Here is a 17,364-nt window from a genome sequence, read left to right on the forward strand (position 1 = left end):
ACATTGTGATATAGCGCATATGAATTGAGAAATTTTAGACTGTCATTTATCATCTGAGCTCTTTGAAAATATTATCTCTCGAACGTCTGGTTATGAACGTCTCCCTTATCAATAAGTGCTGTCCTAGTTTAGTTCAATGACAAGGTCCTGTCCGCTAGTTATGACTTTTCGACTTCTTCGAGTTTGACTTCTAAATTTGAAAATCATTTTCTAATCAACAAAAGATCTCATTAAATTCCCTAGTGTAGCGTACAATATATAGTTGGGGTCTAAAGCAAAAATGAAATAACGTTTTTGTTCATAACCAACAACAAAAATGGCCAATAAAAGATAAAGGTAACGAAGAAAACAATTCAAGAGCTATGCTGTGTGTTATGGTGCGATTGCCGTTGTCTTCTAGAGAGGTTGGCCGTCGACTTGACAAACTAACAGACGGACAAGCTGGTTGTCTCACTGAAGCTTGGGCTCTTTTGGCTGGCTAGAGTATCGAAAAAAAGAGTAAATTTCGTCTAGAGGTTGTTGGCTATGGCAAAAGCAACAGTGACTTTAGTGTGAGCCGATAACTTAAGCCAGACGGCCACAAAAGAGCGTTAACTTCTTTACGATAGAAACGAAAACGTATTGGAAAAAATCTGAAAATACGGTGGCTTAGAAAAATTAACAAAAAAAAAAAAAACAACTGTTGCTGAGAGTGATTTTTTTAGAAACATTTTTTTTAGTAAAATAAATCGATGATGATTTTATCCAAATCAAATTGCAAACACAGATTTAAGACATAAAAAAATATATGGAGATTTATTATAAAATCTCTAATCCCCAATTAATATCAAGGGTTACAATTGAAAAATAATAATTAAGACGTGGTCATCGAAGAATAAAAAATACTCAGAAATCAGAGGTTTTTTGTTTTGTGAGTTGTCAGTTTCGAGAAAAAAAATCACTCATCCGGGGGAGTAATGACTGACTGACTAAAATGGTCCTGGATTAACTCAAATTTCACAAATTAATGAGTGGAGACACAAAAAATTAAGTGAAGCGTTTGACAATCTTAAATTAAAACAAAAGTTCATTGGTGACCAGAAAAAAAACAAAAGCAATATTAATAAAAAAATACCCATACCCCTATATATTGTATCACTTTTGTCTGTGAGTGTGTATTTGTGTGAGATATGATTTTCTTGGGGTTTTGTATTTAACTTAAATATAATTCGGTGATAATGCTGTAACGTGTAAAAATAATTCTGCAGCTGATGCTGCAATAAAATCAACCAGAAAAAAATCCATAGTGAGTGCTTTTATTTTGCTGCAGTGCAAAAAACCCCTATGTGTGTAGACTTTTTTTCTCGAGTGTATTGTTATTATTATTATTGTCATCATATGAAAAGGTAGTGTGCTGATGTTGGTGTTGACGTTACGTTGGCTTGATTGTTGTTTTTGTTTTACATATAAATTATCATACACATATGTACGCACGCGTATATTGAATGGCAGTTAATAAAATAAATTCAATTTTTTGTTGTTAAAAATTGTGTTTCTTTTTTTTTGCCTGAAATTTCGGTGATCTTGTAAAGGCAATGCAGCAAACATTCACTCTGTGACCGCAGTTACTGAGATGTTGCTGTAAGATTCCAGCCAACGACCACTCAGTAAAAGTCAGAAATTCTCAAGTAAATGGCAAAGAAAGAATAACCACAACAAAAACAACAATTCTGACAAAGAAAACAAAAAATTACCGAAAAAATGCAAAATTTTGTTTTCATTTTGTAAATGCTTTTAAATAATTGTATTTCGTATGGGACGCGTTTAATCGTTCGAGAGTTCTTAACATGGTCTGAAGGTAATCAGTGCTACGGTTATCAGAATTAACAAACATTCGTTCAGAATTAATATCACCCAACCCATATAAAAAGAAAGAAAACAAGAGAAAGACAAAAGATATAAAATAAAATATTTTTTTTTTATAATAGAAAAGACCTTCAGCTAGGCTAGCCATAAATAGCCCCAAATTAAAACGCGTTCTGTTTTTTCGAGAAAATAATTAAAATCGCAAGTGTTGTGCCACTAAAGTAATTTTTCATATTGTGTAAACTAAACAAAATGTGCATACATTTTATCACTTAAAATATTCAAATTTTACCTAAATAAAATATAAAAACGGGGTTAATTTCATAAGAAAGACCCTTAAATAAATTCAATCAAATTTCTTCAATTTTCAACTGCCGTTATCAGCCTGACTTGTGGATATTTTTCCCCGTTCAAAAAGGTATGTGTTAATCTTATTTTCTTAATTTTTTTTAATAATATTTATATATTTTTTAATTTTGAAATTTGAAGTTTTTTTTTTTCATGGTGAAATAAAATCACTTAAAGTAAACTTCATTGCATAATCCTTTATAGAAAATTATCTACTTTCATTTGTCTTCAGAGCAAAGAGTTAGGTGATTATTTTATTATGGTGTTGAAACCCATTTTTTTCTAAATTTCTTTTTTGCGGCATTTATGAATCTCTGTGTTTTTTTTCTGTTGAAAAGCGTAACGAAAAATTTAATAACTAACTCATTTTAGCAGGTTACAAAAAAAATTATTATGGTAGGTTATTTCCAAAAACGATGATAATAGCTTATTAGCTTTACATAATTTTTTTACGACAGGGTGTAGTAAAATATGGCTTTCAACAAAGATTTATTGTGCAACATATAAGCAATATGAAGTAAGAAAGTCGCTAAGTTTTCAGTATTATTTAAACACCCCCATAAATTTTAATCACTGGGTTCTGCAGAAGAAAATCTTCAATAATTGAAATAAAAAATACTCTATGAAAACTACGATTATATGTAAAGAAATAAAATCTTATGATTTTTATTAATATGGTCTATAAGATGAGAGCTAAAATAACATCTTGTCCAGTTCATACTGGGGTATCGAAAATTTACCAGCCTCAAAATTTAAAACTATTTTGTTTAAAATTCCATGAAACGAAATCGAGATGTTGGTTGCATAGGGACTGTATCCATAAATAGACTACTGTCTTCAAAAGGTAGACGAATGGTGCCCCCACATTTTGGTTTATGTCTGACCTATATTGATGTATAGATCGTTATGGGCAATCTTCGGTAGTTTTTATACCCTCCACCATAGGATGGGGGGTATATAAACTTTGTCATTCCGTTTATAACACATCGAAATATTGCTCTAAGACCCAATAAAGTATATATATTCTGGGTCGTGGTGAAATTCTGAGTCAATCTAAGCATGTCCGTCCGTCCGTCCGTCTGTTGAAATCACTCTAACTTCCGAACGAAAAAAGCTATGGACTTGAAACTTGGCACAAGTAGTTGTTATTGATGTAGGTCGGATGGTATTGCAAATGGGCCATATCGGTCCACTTTTACGTATAGCCCCCGTATAAAGGGACCCTCAGATTTGGCTTGCGAAGCCTAAAAGAGAAGTAAATTTCATCCGATCTTGCTGAAATTTGGTACATGGTGTTGGTATATGGTCTTTAATGACCATGCAAAAATTGGTTCACATCGGTCCATAATTATATATAGCCCCCATATAAACCGATCCCCAGATTTGGCTTGCGGAGCCTCAAAGAGAAGCAAATTTCATTCGATCCGGCTGAAATTTGGTACATGGTGTTGGTATATGGTCTCTAACAACCATGCAAAAATTGGTCCACATCGGTCCATAATTATATATAGCCCCCATATAAACCGATCCCCAGATTTGGTTGGCGGATCCTCAAAGATAAGCAAATTTCATTCGATCCGGCTGAAATTTGGTACATGGTATTGGTATATGGTCTCTAACAACCATGCAAAAATTGGTCCACATCGGTCCATAATTATATATAGCCCCCATATAAACCGATCCCCAGATTTGGCTTGCGGAGCCTCAAAGAGAAGCAAATTTCATTCGATCCGGCTGAAATTTGGTACATGGTGTTGGTATATGGTCTCTAACAACCATGCAAAAATTGGTCCACATCGGTCCATAATTATATATAGCCCCCATATAAACCGATCCCCAGATTTGGTTGGCGGATCCTCAAAGATAAGCAAATTTCATTCGATCCGGCTGAAATTTGGTACATGGTATTGGTATATGGTCTCTAATAACCATGCAAAAATTGGTTCACATCGGTCCATAATTATATATAGCCCCCATATAAACCGATCCCAAGATTTGGCTTGAGGAGCCTCAAAGAGAAGCAAATTTCATCCGATCCGGCTGAAATTTTGTACACGATGTTGGCATATGGTCACTAATAACCATGCACAAATTGGTCTACATCGGTCCTTAATTATATATCGCCCCCATATAAACCGATCCCCAGATTTGGTTTGCGGATCCTCAAAGAGAAGCAAATTTCATTCGATCCGGCTGAAATTTGGTACATGGTATTGGTATATGGTCTCTAACAACCATGCAAAAATTGGTCCACATCGGTCCATAATTATATATAGCCCCCATATAAACCGATCCCCAGATTTGGTTTGCGGATCCTCAAAGATAAGCAAATTTCATCCCATCCGGCTGAAATTTGGTACATGGTGTTGGTATATGGTCTCTAACAACCATGCAAAAATTGGTCCACATCGGTCCATAATTATATATAGCCCCCATATAAACCGTTCTCCAGATTTGACCTCCGGAGCCTCTTGGAGGAGCAAAATTCATCCGATCCGGTTCAAATTTGGAACGTGGTGTTAGTATATGGCCGCTAACAACCATACCAAAATTGGTCCATATCGGTCTTAGTTATATATAGCCGATCTCGAATCACACAAAGAGTGGTCCATATCGGTTCATAATCATGGTTGCCACTCGAGCCAAAAATAATCTACCAAAATTTTATTTCTATAGAAAATTTTGTCAAAATTTTATTTCTATAGAAAATTTTGTTAAAATTTTATTCGGTTCATAATCATGGTTGCCACTCGAGCCAAAAATAATCTACCAAAAATCTACCATTTGTATAGAAAATTTTGTCAACATTTTATTTATAGAGAAAATTTTGTTAAAATTTTATTTCTATAGAGAATTTTGTTAAAATTTTATTTCTATAGAAAATTTTATTAAAATTTTATTTCTATAGAAAATTTTGTCAAAATTTTATGTCTATAGAAAATTTTGTAAAACTGAATTATATACGTATTTGATCGATCTTTTTTGATTTAATATATACCACGTTTTCCTTCAAACTACAAACAAGTGAAAAAAATTATTTATGTCTAATAAATTTTCTTGAATTTGTCGAAAAATATTTACTTATTTTTGTGATATCGTTGTGATCCTAGCGTTTGTAATACTGTTTAGTAAAAATTTTCTAAAAATATTTAATATTTTCTAAAATTAACCAAAAGTTTTCTTGCTGGGGGGTTCACTGTGTTTTCAGTGTATAGAATTTATATGAATTTGTCAATATTGACGAAACGACTTTGACGTTACCCCAAATCGAAGTTAACTACAAATTACTAATCGACTTTTTGTGATGACCAAAATCGAATAATCGACTTACAACGAAAAAATATCGAAAGTCAAATTTTAAAGAAATTGAAAATGTGAATTTGTAAATCCTGAATTTATATAAATCTATAATTAATTTTTTTCGCAAGTTCGCAAAATATAAAACTAGACTATTTGATTCTTACTACACTCAAAAAAAGTTTACTTGGATCCAAAGATTGTGACATTTCTTTAAGGTTTTTGGTATTGATTCCGAGCCAAAGATGCGGCTTCTTTAAAATAAGGACATTTTTTTGCGACCTATCTGGCTTTAAATCTAGGATCTATAAAATTAATATTAGGATACACATCTCATTTATCGAATTTTCATTCTATTTTTCCGGTATATGAATAAAGCTATTCACGTACAAACAAATGCCACTTTAAAAATCCAAATTATGACCGATACTTCGAAGTAAAAAATATTTTCGTAATTCCAAAAAAACTTTAAACTAAAGATGCTAAATCCTCAAAATAAGTCTTTGCCTATATTTGAAGCGTTTTTATCTTAAATCTAAAGATTCAATATTTCAGTTAATTCCAGGGCGATTTCATTAAATCAAAAATGTGTTTCTTTACTTTAAGGAAAATTTGCCTTAGTTTAAAGACATTCAACTTTAGCGAAGGGACACACATTTTCAAAATGTGTGTCCTAACTTTAATGAAAAAAAATTTCTAACCAAATATTATAAACTTTCTTTTAATTAAGATTTCATTATTTTAAAGAAATTCTGGATTAAAATTTTTAATTCTACACCATTAAGTGGCAATAAAATATGTCTACAAAAAAAATTAGTCCCCATTCTGTTTAAAATTCAACTTAGAATCGCCTCTTTAATAAATACGTTTGTTTCCTTCTCTGCGTGCGAATTTATTGGAATAGTACTAAAGAACGATTCTTTTCTCTTATAATTACTCTTAAAAACAGTCTTTTAAAGATTTCAACAATAATAAATTTTTGAAAAAGAAAAGTAATTTTATGAGTGTAACTTTATCTGTAACATTGATTTCCTTGTAACAATTTTAATATTTTAAAATTCCAATATTTTTGGTATTACATGAAATGATATTATTAGATGCTACCAAAATATATTATTACTAGAGCCGATCCATATTTAAAGGAAAATATTTGAAATATCTTATAATGGTTTAAGGAATTTTTCTTTTAACACTTTCTTCCCAAAAGCAGTTTCTCAAGCCTGTCTGAAATTCAAGCAGCCTTAAATGCTCATAGGTAAAATAAGGAAAATAGTTGGTTTCTCCTACAAATTTTCGCAAATTTAATTTTCCTATTTTTGTGTCTCCTGTTTGTCATTCAACTACAACAAGTGTTTTAGCGTAAACGTAGCTCCCATGTCTATGTGTTGTCTATTCAGTTTCCATCCATTTCTCTTTGATATTAGGAGGAGTGGTTTTGTTTTTACTTCCACCAATTTGTATTCCTTGTTTGTGTGAGGATTTTGTAATACCACTAAAGTTTGTTGCATTTGCGAAAATTGATGTTGTTTATACATCTTTTGGTTTTCTAGTTTTATTTCATGATTATCGTCTATCGTTGGCGCTTTTTGTTGCATTTGTTTTTCTTTCTTGTGGTTTCTTGATATGAAATAAAAGCTTTGCACGTCGTCTTACAATTTATTTTCTACTTTTATTTGCAATAGCAATATCGTGTTGCAATATATAGTAAAAAAACATTTAAGCTTTTGATTTTTTTCTATGAACATTTTGTTTTATTTATTTTTTTTGTGGTAGTTTTATTTGTTTGTAAAAAAAAAAAAAATAAAATAAAGTAAAAATGTAGGTGCTTTTAAGTTAGCACATGTTTTCTTATGGGTAAAAGTTGAATTTGATATGATGCTATTACAAGCACATTTAATAATGTAAAAGTTTGGTAATTTGTAAACAAAAATAATAATAATACAAGCAAAAAATATCAGATACAAAATTTATTTATTTATGTTCCTGATTCACATTAAACGTAAGGTGTTTTTTTAAGAAGAAATAAATTGAAACAAAGAAATTTGATGCAAACGAAATTTTTGTTTTGGGATAAAATGAAATATTTTAGAGGCAATAGTTTGTCATAAATTCGAGTTCATTTGCTTTTAATGAAAATTTCTTAAAAAAAAAAAACAATCGCATCTACAAAAACCGGAAGAGACAAATCGCATATCTGATATACTCAAAAAAGGGGCGCTAACGCCAACTGAACTTTATTCAGTTCATGCAAGTAACTCTGAACGAACTGCCACCAATGCTATCTTTTAGCTTTCTTTACACAAAAAAAAAACTAATTCAATCATGAAATTAATTGATTAATTGATTTTTTAATTGAAATGTCTTCAATCACAGAAATGATATTATTAATTAAAAAAATGAATTGAAAGTCAACTAAAAAATTAATTGATCCAATTAAAAAATTAAATCATCCAATTAACAAGTTAATTGATACTATTAACATTTTTGATTGATTTTTTTTTCATTAAATAATTTGTTGATTCATTTAAATTTTTATTTTTTGAAACTCAATTAAGACTTTAATTGAAAAAAATTTTCGTGAAATTTTTTTCTGTGTACAGAAAATCTTTTGCACCAAACAAGATATATTCATTGGTCTATTTTTTTTTTTATTTGGAGAAAAGAAAATAGATTTTGTTTCAGAGAGATTCTTCAGGTTTTAATATGAACAGAAATAACCATTCCTTTGAAATATAAGGATTCTTTGACGTCTTCGGAGCACATTAAACGGTTGTGCAATAGTTGATTCGAGGTTCGCTGACTAAAGCGGAACGACAGAAAAACTATCCCGAGTTGAACTTCAAAAGCCTCAATACTACTCTAAAATTAACTTACTGTTGCAGTTTTTGGCCCGAAGGCCCATTCTTTTGAAGTTGCTCTCGCGATCAGATGGTGGCGCTAGATAGAAGCCTTGAGACCACGGTTGCCACAGTCGGTAGAGTTCTACCAAAAATGATTTTTTACTGCTTGGTAGATTTGGTAGAATTTTTAATGTTTTGGTAGATTTTGCAATTCATAAATAGAAATAAAATTTTGACGAAATTTTCTATAAAAATAAAATTTTGATAGCATATTCTATAAAAATACAATTTTGAAAAAATTTTCTTTAGAAATAAAATTTTGATAAAATTTTCTATTGAAATAAAATTTTTACAAAATTTTCTATAGAAATAAAATGTTGACAATTTTTTTTATAGAAATAAAATTTTGACAAAATTTTCTGTAGAAATAAAATTTTGACAACATTTTTATAGGAATAAAATGTTGACAACATTTTTTATAGGAATAAAATTTTGACAAAATTTTCTATAGAAATAAAATTTTGACAAAATTTTCTATTGAAATAAAATTTTGACAAAATTTCCTATAGAAATAAAATTTTGACAAAATTTTCTATAGGAATAAAATTTTGACAAAATTTTCTATAGGAATAAAATTTTGACAAAATTTTCTATAGGAATAAAATGATGACAACATTTTTTATAGGAATAAAATTTTGACAAAATTTTCTATAGAAATAAAATTTTGACAAAATTTTCTATAGAAATAAAATTTTGACAAAATTTTCTATAGAAATAAAATTTTGACAAAATTTTCTATAGGAATAAAATTTTGACAAAATTTTCTATAGGAATCAAATTTTGACAAAATATTCTATAGAAGTAAAATTTTGACAAAATTTTCTATAGAAATAAAATTTTGTCAAAATAAGATTTTTTGGTAGTGATTATTTTTGGCCAGAGTGGCAACAGTTCATCTTCTACTGTAATGCCGTCTCTCATAATTCTTTAATCTTCTAATTCTTTAATAAGGAATAGAATTTTTTCAAAATTTTCTATAGAAATAAAATGTTGACTAAATTTTTATAGAAATAAAATTTTGATAAAATTTTCTATAGAAATAAAATTCTGACAAAATTTTCTATAGAAATAAAACGTACACAAAATTTTCTATAGAAATAAAATTTTGACAAAATTTTCTATAGAAATAAAATTTAGTCAAAATGTTTTATAGAAATAAAATTTTAAATAAAATTGTCTATAGAAATAAAATTTAGACAAAATTGTTTATAGAAAAAAATTTTTTGTTTAGTAGTTTTTTGTTTAAATTTTTTCCAAATTTGGAAGATTACTTCTAGCCCGAATGGCAACTGTGCTTGAGACCCATTGTAGCATAATACAATAATAGAAATCGGTTGTTCATCTTCCACTATAATGCCGTTTGTCATAAAGGTACTTCTGATTCATCAACAAGGAATAGAATCGGGGAAATTGTATTGGTTATTGATCATCTTATTTGACCCCACTTACATAGCTCGTTGTTGTCAGATGTGATATCTGGAATTTTGTGTTGTTTGGAATCCATAATTAGACATGGTAAAATTTTGACAAAATTTTCTATAGAAATAAAATTTAGTCAAAATGTTTTATAGAAATAAAATTTTAAATAAAATTGTCTATAGAAATAAAATTTAGACAAAATTGTTTATAGAAAAAAATTTTTTGTTTAGTAGTTTTTTGTTTAAATTTTTTCCAAATTTGGAAGATTACTTCTAGCCCGAATGGCAACTGTGCTTGAGACCCATTGTAGCATAATACAATAATAGAAATCGGTTGTTCATCTTCCACTATAATGCCGTTTGTCATAAAGGTACTTCTGATTCATCAACAAGGAATAGAATCGGGGAAATTGTATTGGTTATTGATCATCTTATTTGACCCCACTTACATAGCTCGTTGTTGTCAGATGTGATATCTGGAATTTTGTGTTGTTTGGAATCCATAATTAGACATGGTAAAGTGGCCCACATCAGCACATTTTTTATGCTCAAGCCCAGGACCCTTAGATCCCATTTAATAATAGTTGTATTATAGGCCAACAATCGACATATAAATTTGCCATTTTCTAACAGCCATTGATACACATTCTTATGTGTTTCTTGTGGTTTTTTATTACTTTTATGTAAATCTTCAAGTCAAGGCACAATTTCCTACATGGTCAATAAAACCTACTCCCCCGAAGTAGAAAGAAAAACTTATGGCCAAAAATTGTCTAAAACAGTTTTACACTTTTTTTTAGCTATGAATTATCACTTTATAATGTTGAGTTAGTAGTGGCAGTTTTAAAATTTGTCTTCTAGCCTTTTTATGTTTTCCATCATTTCATTTCCATACTTCTCATAAGGGAATCGAGAGGTTTTTGTTTTTATTGGGTTTACAATAATAACAACATTGAGCTACAATTTAAAGTCAAATCCAAAAGTCATTTGAGTGATGAAAAAGTTTGCTAACTTGTCTCTAGCTAGGTGGCTGACTGGCTGGCGGGTTTGTCCGTTGGTTAACACCAAGAGTTATGCCACACAAAAATCACACTCATGCACCCCATATAAAACCGCCATCACCACCATCCTCTTCTGTTGATACCAAGTCAGAGACACACATTGAAATCTTAGGCCAAAATGCAAAAGAGGCTTACGTAATGTGATTTTTTATGATGACTTTTTTTCATGCAGCCACAGCAGCAGCTACAACAGAAACATCAGCATAGCCACTAAAGAAAAACTTGTTGTCTGTCTGAGTTTTCGTTTCGTTGGTTGGATCATTCGTTTTCTGCCTCTAAATGTCTGTATGCATTTGAACGTTTTAATATTTTTTTTGCAGTTTGTGTTACAGATTTAGTTTGAAGTTTTTCGTTTATTTACTTTAACTTGCTATGAATTGATCGACTTTTTGACATTTTTTTATATTAAATTTGAGGAAAACATTTTTTTTGTATTTTTTTGCTAAGATGTATGTGTTTTGCATAGATTTTTCAAGGATTTCTTTGGATATTTATTTTCCGTATTTTTTGGTTATTCATAGTAATAATACTCCAGACGATTTGCATACACAACAGGAGGATATGTGTGGAAATCAACTCAGCTGGAAGTGTAAGGTTTATAACATTTCTGATTGAGATTATTATGAAATTGTTAACAGACAGGCTAATAGGGCAATTTAAATGCAATTTTAAACGAATGAAAAACAAATAATATGACATTTTATGAAATGTGTAAAAAAATATACACTTTTGGTAATAAACAAAATAAAAATCTGAAATTTTGTGGATTGAATAAAGTGAGTGCTTTTATCTGGAAACGAAAGACTTAAGCAACAAACTTTGATTAATACCAATAGCATCAATACAGAGGTGAGTTTATGTAAAATGGGACATCTAACATTATTGAGATTTACTTTTTTAAGAGATAGGGGAAGGGGAGAGAGAGAGTATTACACTTTATTAAACGAATCGGTAGTGTGTTTGTTTATTATTAGAACTAAACCGTGCAGCTCAAGGGTTTTTTGCAATTTTACTTAGCCAATTGAAATCGGTGTATTGGTTCAATTTTAAACACATAAGTTAATGTAGTCGGTCTATTTTTTATTGCGATTACAGACTTAGCCTACAGTTAAACTCTTCTCTAGTTAGTCGATGACACCTTTTGGGAATCCAAGTAGCTTTCGTCATTCCGGAGTTTTTACCCTCTTCGTTACCACGTTTCATGGTATCGTTACCGGTTTTACGAGTTTCTTGGTCTTTGGTATACACCAGTGGATCCAGTTTCTTTGAGCGTTACAGTACAAAGTATAATTTCTCTCAAATGTCATATTCTCTCTGTGTCAAACTTTGCTCTAAAACGGTTGTAAGCATTAACAGCTATCTCATGCCACAATACAACGCAGAAACGCTCTCAAACGCCATTCACTCTCAGTGTGAAATATTGATCTGAAACGGTCCCGCGCAAAATTTCATGCAAAAATGGGTATGAACCACCCATTTTTAATCGACAGTCCTTATCCTCCTTGATAGCCACTTTGGGACTCGTTAATTCATTTTTTTCGGTAGCTTCCATTTACGAAGATACACTCATAGAAAAAATCATGCACGGCGTGCTCATTTCAAAACGATTCGTTCATGAAAGTGAATCAACACACAAGTGGTGTCAAACTGAGAACAGGCGGTGTCAATCTGACAACGATATAATGACATCATGCGTTGTCAAAACAACAACCAGCGTTCATGATCTGAAAACGTTATGATTACGATTTTATAAACAAAATGAAAAAAAGATTTCCGCTAGCGTGACTCGAACCTGTGTTTTCTGCACCATACGCGTTAACAGTCGCCTCAACACATTGAACCACCGAGGGAGTTGCCATAATAACATTTAACCATCTAACGATTATTTTAAGACTTTTCATGGCCAAAGAAAAACGGATGCCGTTCATGAAATCGTGAACGCCCGTGGACGAAATTGTGAACATTCCGTTTTGATTTTTTGTGAACGTTTCCGTTTCATTTTGTCACCGTCCGTTCACGATTTTTTAATTTTTTCTATTAGTGTAGTAAATTTCTCCAGCGAAATGATTGCATAAGGTGGTAAGGTTAAGTACTTATGCGGAAGAACAAACTTTTTATTAAATTTAATTTAATTAGCTTCAGACTGGAATGTTAAATTTTCACTTATCTTGCATCGAAATTTCATTCGAGATACGTTCAAATATTAATATGATTGAGCAGGTTCACACTATCAAAGATAGGTTTTGGTTTTTTAGCTTATAAATGAATACAGTGAAACCTGTGAAAGGTGGACATCCCACTATCACCTAAATTTTGTCCACCTTTGAGAGGTTAATTTTAATGAGTTAATATAGCAAACGTCCCCAGACAATTGTCCGTGGGAGGTGTCCTGGTTTCAGAGTGTCCGAGTTTGAGAGGTTTCTCTGTATATGCATAGTTTAATTCTTAAGTCTTTTGTTTAGTTCTATATTCTACCCCATAAATCCATCACTTCTTCCAATGTGCATTGCATTAAATAAAAATTTACATGTCGTTCTTGACCAACTGATTGTACTTTATTAGCTTTGAAATAGGTATCGACTTCCACAACACATATCTAACAACACATTCACAATCAATTTCCGCTCATAGATGAGAAAAGTTCCATAATTAAGTGATAAATATTTTCTTATTCAATATCTTGGTTGATGTAATTTTTTCGCTTTGATTCTATGGCAATTTTATGTTTTGTGTTTAAGCTTATGCGAAATAACAAAGTGCACATAAAAAAAAAAAAAACAAATATCAAATCTATATAATTTTTCCATTTTTATTTTTCCGTCATTTTGCGTGCAAATATTAGCTCAGGAAACAGACAGCAATAACAGTGGCAACATTTTAAATAATAACAGTCGATGTTAGACTGTGTGAATAAAGAGGAAGCCAAAAAAAAACATGAAAATAAAGATATGGATATAAAAATCAATTGCTGATGTACACTGAAAATATCATTCGGTTTTTTTGTGAGTACACAGAGGAAAAAAATTGTGGGGGAAAGAGTTAAAGTGTGCCACTCGATTCTATTTTAGTTCCAAAATAGGGAAATTTTTTCTATAGCAGAGCCTGAATGGCATATTATAAGACATGATATAACACAGGCTTTTTCCAATAACCGAGGACGGCCCTGGCTATATATCCCTAAGAATTATTTTAATTTTATTTAAATTAATTTATTTAAATTAGTTTTTTTTTAATTTATAGAACCAGACTCATTTTAATTTAATTTCTTTTTGTGTAAAATTGTTTAGTTACTATTTTTTAACACATTGTATCATTTTTCCCTTGACGCTGTGTCTAGTTTCTACGGTTATGATGGAATACCTCTTGGGTTATGGGAATTATTTGCCATATTTTATGTCTCCATAGCAAAGCAAACAGTGCTGATATTTAGTTTTCATATCGCCGTCAAATGTCAATGTTGCTCCATTGTATTTGATACTGAAAATGAAAACGAAAGTGAAAATTTCCATAATGTGTCAACAGAGGAAGAGGCGGTCTTCATGTCAACACTTCTTATAGAGCTGTGAACTCATATATGTTGTTTTTTTGCATTAATATAAACAGAAATAATAGTGTTTTTTTATGAAATAATTTATATAGAGTGTGTGAATACATATGTCGGTTGGCTTTGTTGGATATTTTCTGCATTAATTTTATGCAGATTGGGAATTACCCATTTAAACATTGTCAAACATAGTAAAATTTTCCTTTTTGTTTTGCCATACTCTGATAATGAATTATTTATTTATTTTTATTTTCTTTTTTGGAAAAAGAGAATATTATTTGAATTGATTTAAAAGGTGTAATAAAATGGGGTTTTATTACATATTTCGGTAGCGGAAATGCTAAAAAAATGAAAAAAGTTAAATGATTATGTTTGGACATACTTCAACATAATCATTTAACCTACTATTTCAGTGAAATATTACAGAAATACAATAAAATAAAAAAATTAGGGAATGCCTTTTAGGTTTTTATTGCTTTTTTGCATATGGGCATAAAAATCCAATAATACACAAATATATAATAAATAGGTAATTATATTTATTATATATTTGTATATTATTGGATTTTTATGCCCATATACAAAACAATTTATTAACAGTTTTGTAGCTATATGAAAATATGATGTACAGTGGGAGTAAAGATGATTCAATTTGTAAGAGGAAAATTCCTAAATGTTATCTCCATAAGGAGTTAGCACAAAGGGCCCAAAATTGAGTTATCTATCCCAGCCAGATCTATACTAAAGGCTGTGGAAATGTTCATTCGCCCGAACCGAAACATGTACAGTCTAGGCGTGTATAGATTTGTATCTGGCGTTTTCTTTTCAATGGTTCTATTAACCAAGTTCCTTAATCTAATTTGTCCATATAGCTCGAATAATAATTAATTGTAAATTAAGATATAATGCATTTGGACGTTAATCGCCTGTTTCAGTACCAGGCTAACATGAAAAATAATATATTAACAGTTTATCGGAGGAATTTTCTTGGTAAAAGTAGGCTTGAAGTTTTCTTTTTTTGTATAGGGGGTTAGTTTTTAGAGAGATTTTAAGGATTTATTGAACGAGCTAAAGTTGGGCTAAGTCGACTATGGGATTTTCAAAAACAATCTTTGATTGGCGGCTAGAAGTGTCCTAAAATTTAACACGTAACGTAATTTTAAGAGGACTCTTTAAAATATTTGAGCAAATATGGTCATGTATGTAAGGTAGACATGTATAAATTTGGCCCAACTCTTTCAAAATACAATAGGTTTTTTTCGATATGGCTCGTTTTTCTCAGAGAGCTATATTTGGATACTATTTTGTAATATATTCAGCTATATAAACAGAAAAAACTTTTCACGAAAATGTTTCCAATTAAAGTCTTAATTGAGTTATAACAAATATTCAATTAAAAAATTAATTGATTCAACAAATTTTTTAATTGCAACAAAAATCAATCACAAAAATTAATTGTATCAATTAATTTTTTTTGTTTTTAATTTTTGAATTTAATTGATACTATCAGTTCTGTGATTGAAGACATTTCAATTAAAAAATTAATTGGATCAATTAATTTCGTGATTGAAATGAGAAATTTCTTTTTTGTGTGTACTAACCAGTAGAGCAATATCTAATTTTTTGACTAGTGTTTGTCCGAAGATAATACCATTAGTCCGATATAATTTTGAATTGTCTATTGACAATTTAGGAGTCAATAGAAAATTTGTATTTTGCCATGAAAAATTTTCTAACTAAATTCCTTATCTCTCAGAAAACATAGTACAAATTTTATATTTTATATCATAGTGTTTCTGTAAATAAAGATTGTGGAAAATTTGTGTTTTACGAATTCGTAAATAGGGAATAATATATGCTAATGCGAATTGTACGAATTTTGATGAAGATGGGAAGATGGGAATTTGTCTTCCTGCTTGGTGGGACGCCCGGACAGCTATGGCTAAATTTTTTCAAGAGGTAAATCTGAGTCGACACTGTTTGCTTTATTTCCGACATTATGATATGTTCACTAACCCTATTGAACTAGTCAGAGAGATACTGAATTTTATGTTACATTTTGTGGGAGTGATTTTATTATTTTTTCCAATATTTGTTTATCGAATCAACCAAATTTCCGTCAAGGGGGATAAATTGACTATAGAAACTCTCCAAATTTTCGATATAACTTTTCTAGTACGATTTGCCTTAATTTCGGCAATACCCCGTTCATTCCATAAAAAAATCTTCCCAGTGAATATTCTTGTGATGGTGGGTACCAAATCTATATTATACTGTGGAAGCAATACATCCCAATTCATAGATTTTGTCACCATTCTTTTCTCCATAAATGTTGCCATATCAATAACACCATGTAATTGTTGTTAATATTTTTATTTAATGAAGGTTGGATAAACCTACATCTGAATTTGCAAAGAAACCGAAATAAATTCAGAACCATTTTCTGTACATAATATTTATGGTTTAAGTCCCCTATTTGTGGTAGAATTATTTTCATTTATATTAATATTATTATAGATAAACTAGATAGTAGTGCAGACAAACTTATAAATTAGAACGCAATGTATTTTACAGACGTTACTTAAAACTAAAAAAAATAATTTAGGTGAATCAGTTTTACATATTTATTGGCTGAGTTTTTTTATGTTTCAACCCAAAAAAAAATATTTCGATGTGCCTCCGTTCTAGGCTAATGGGTCACAATTACTTCTATTTCGTTTTTCATTAGGTTTGCCCCTTAATTTGTGGCTTTAAATATTTCGCTTTTAGGCTTTGACCTGGCTACCAGTTCATTTTTTTTTTTCTGAAGTTTCGATTGAAGATAATTAGCCTTGCTCTTAATGACATTTTAAGTGTGAACAAAAGATTTAAGAAACAAACTCGAAAGTTGTGCCTAAACAAATTATAAAAGGTAATAGTTTGAAATGAAATAGAAACTATTTCACCTTAAT

The 17,364-nt window shown here is 30.3% G+C and overlaps 1 protein-coding gene across 6 annotated transcripts in view; it reads left to right on the forward strand.

Annotated features, from left to right (window-relative positions):
* The first annotated feature begins 543 nt into the window (after nt 1-543).
* Nucleotides 544-17,364, forward strand: part of sona (sol narae metalloprotease) — a 268,095-nt gene continuing 251,274 nt past the window's right edge. For 2 of the 6 annotated variants that reach the window (XM_075308718.1, XM_075308720.1), the window contains exon 1: nt 545-2,263. The gene's annotated coding sequence lies outside the window, so the exon portion shown is untranslated. Of the gene's footprint in view, nt 2,264-17,364 lie in introns of all 6 variants that reach the window. The other 4 variants (XM_075308721.1, XM_075308722.1, XM_075308717.1 and 1 more) reach the window with 3 other exon arrangements.

Source organism: Haematobia irritans, chromosome 5 (assembly GCF_050003625.1).
Source record: "Haematobia irritans isolate KBUSLIRL chromosome 5, ASM5000362v1, whole genome shotgun sequence".
NCBI lineage: Eukaryota > Metazoa > Arthropoda > Insecta > Diptera > Muscidae > Haematobia > Haematobia irritans.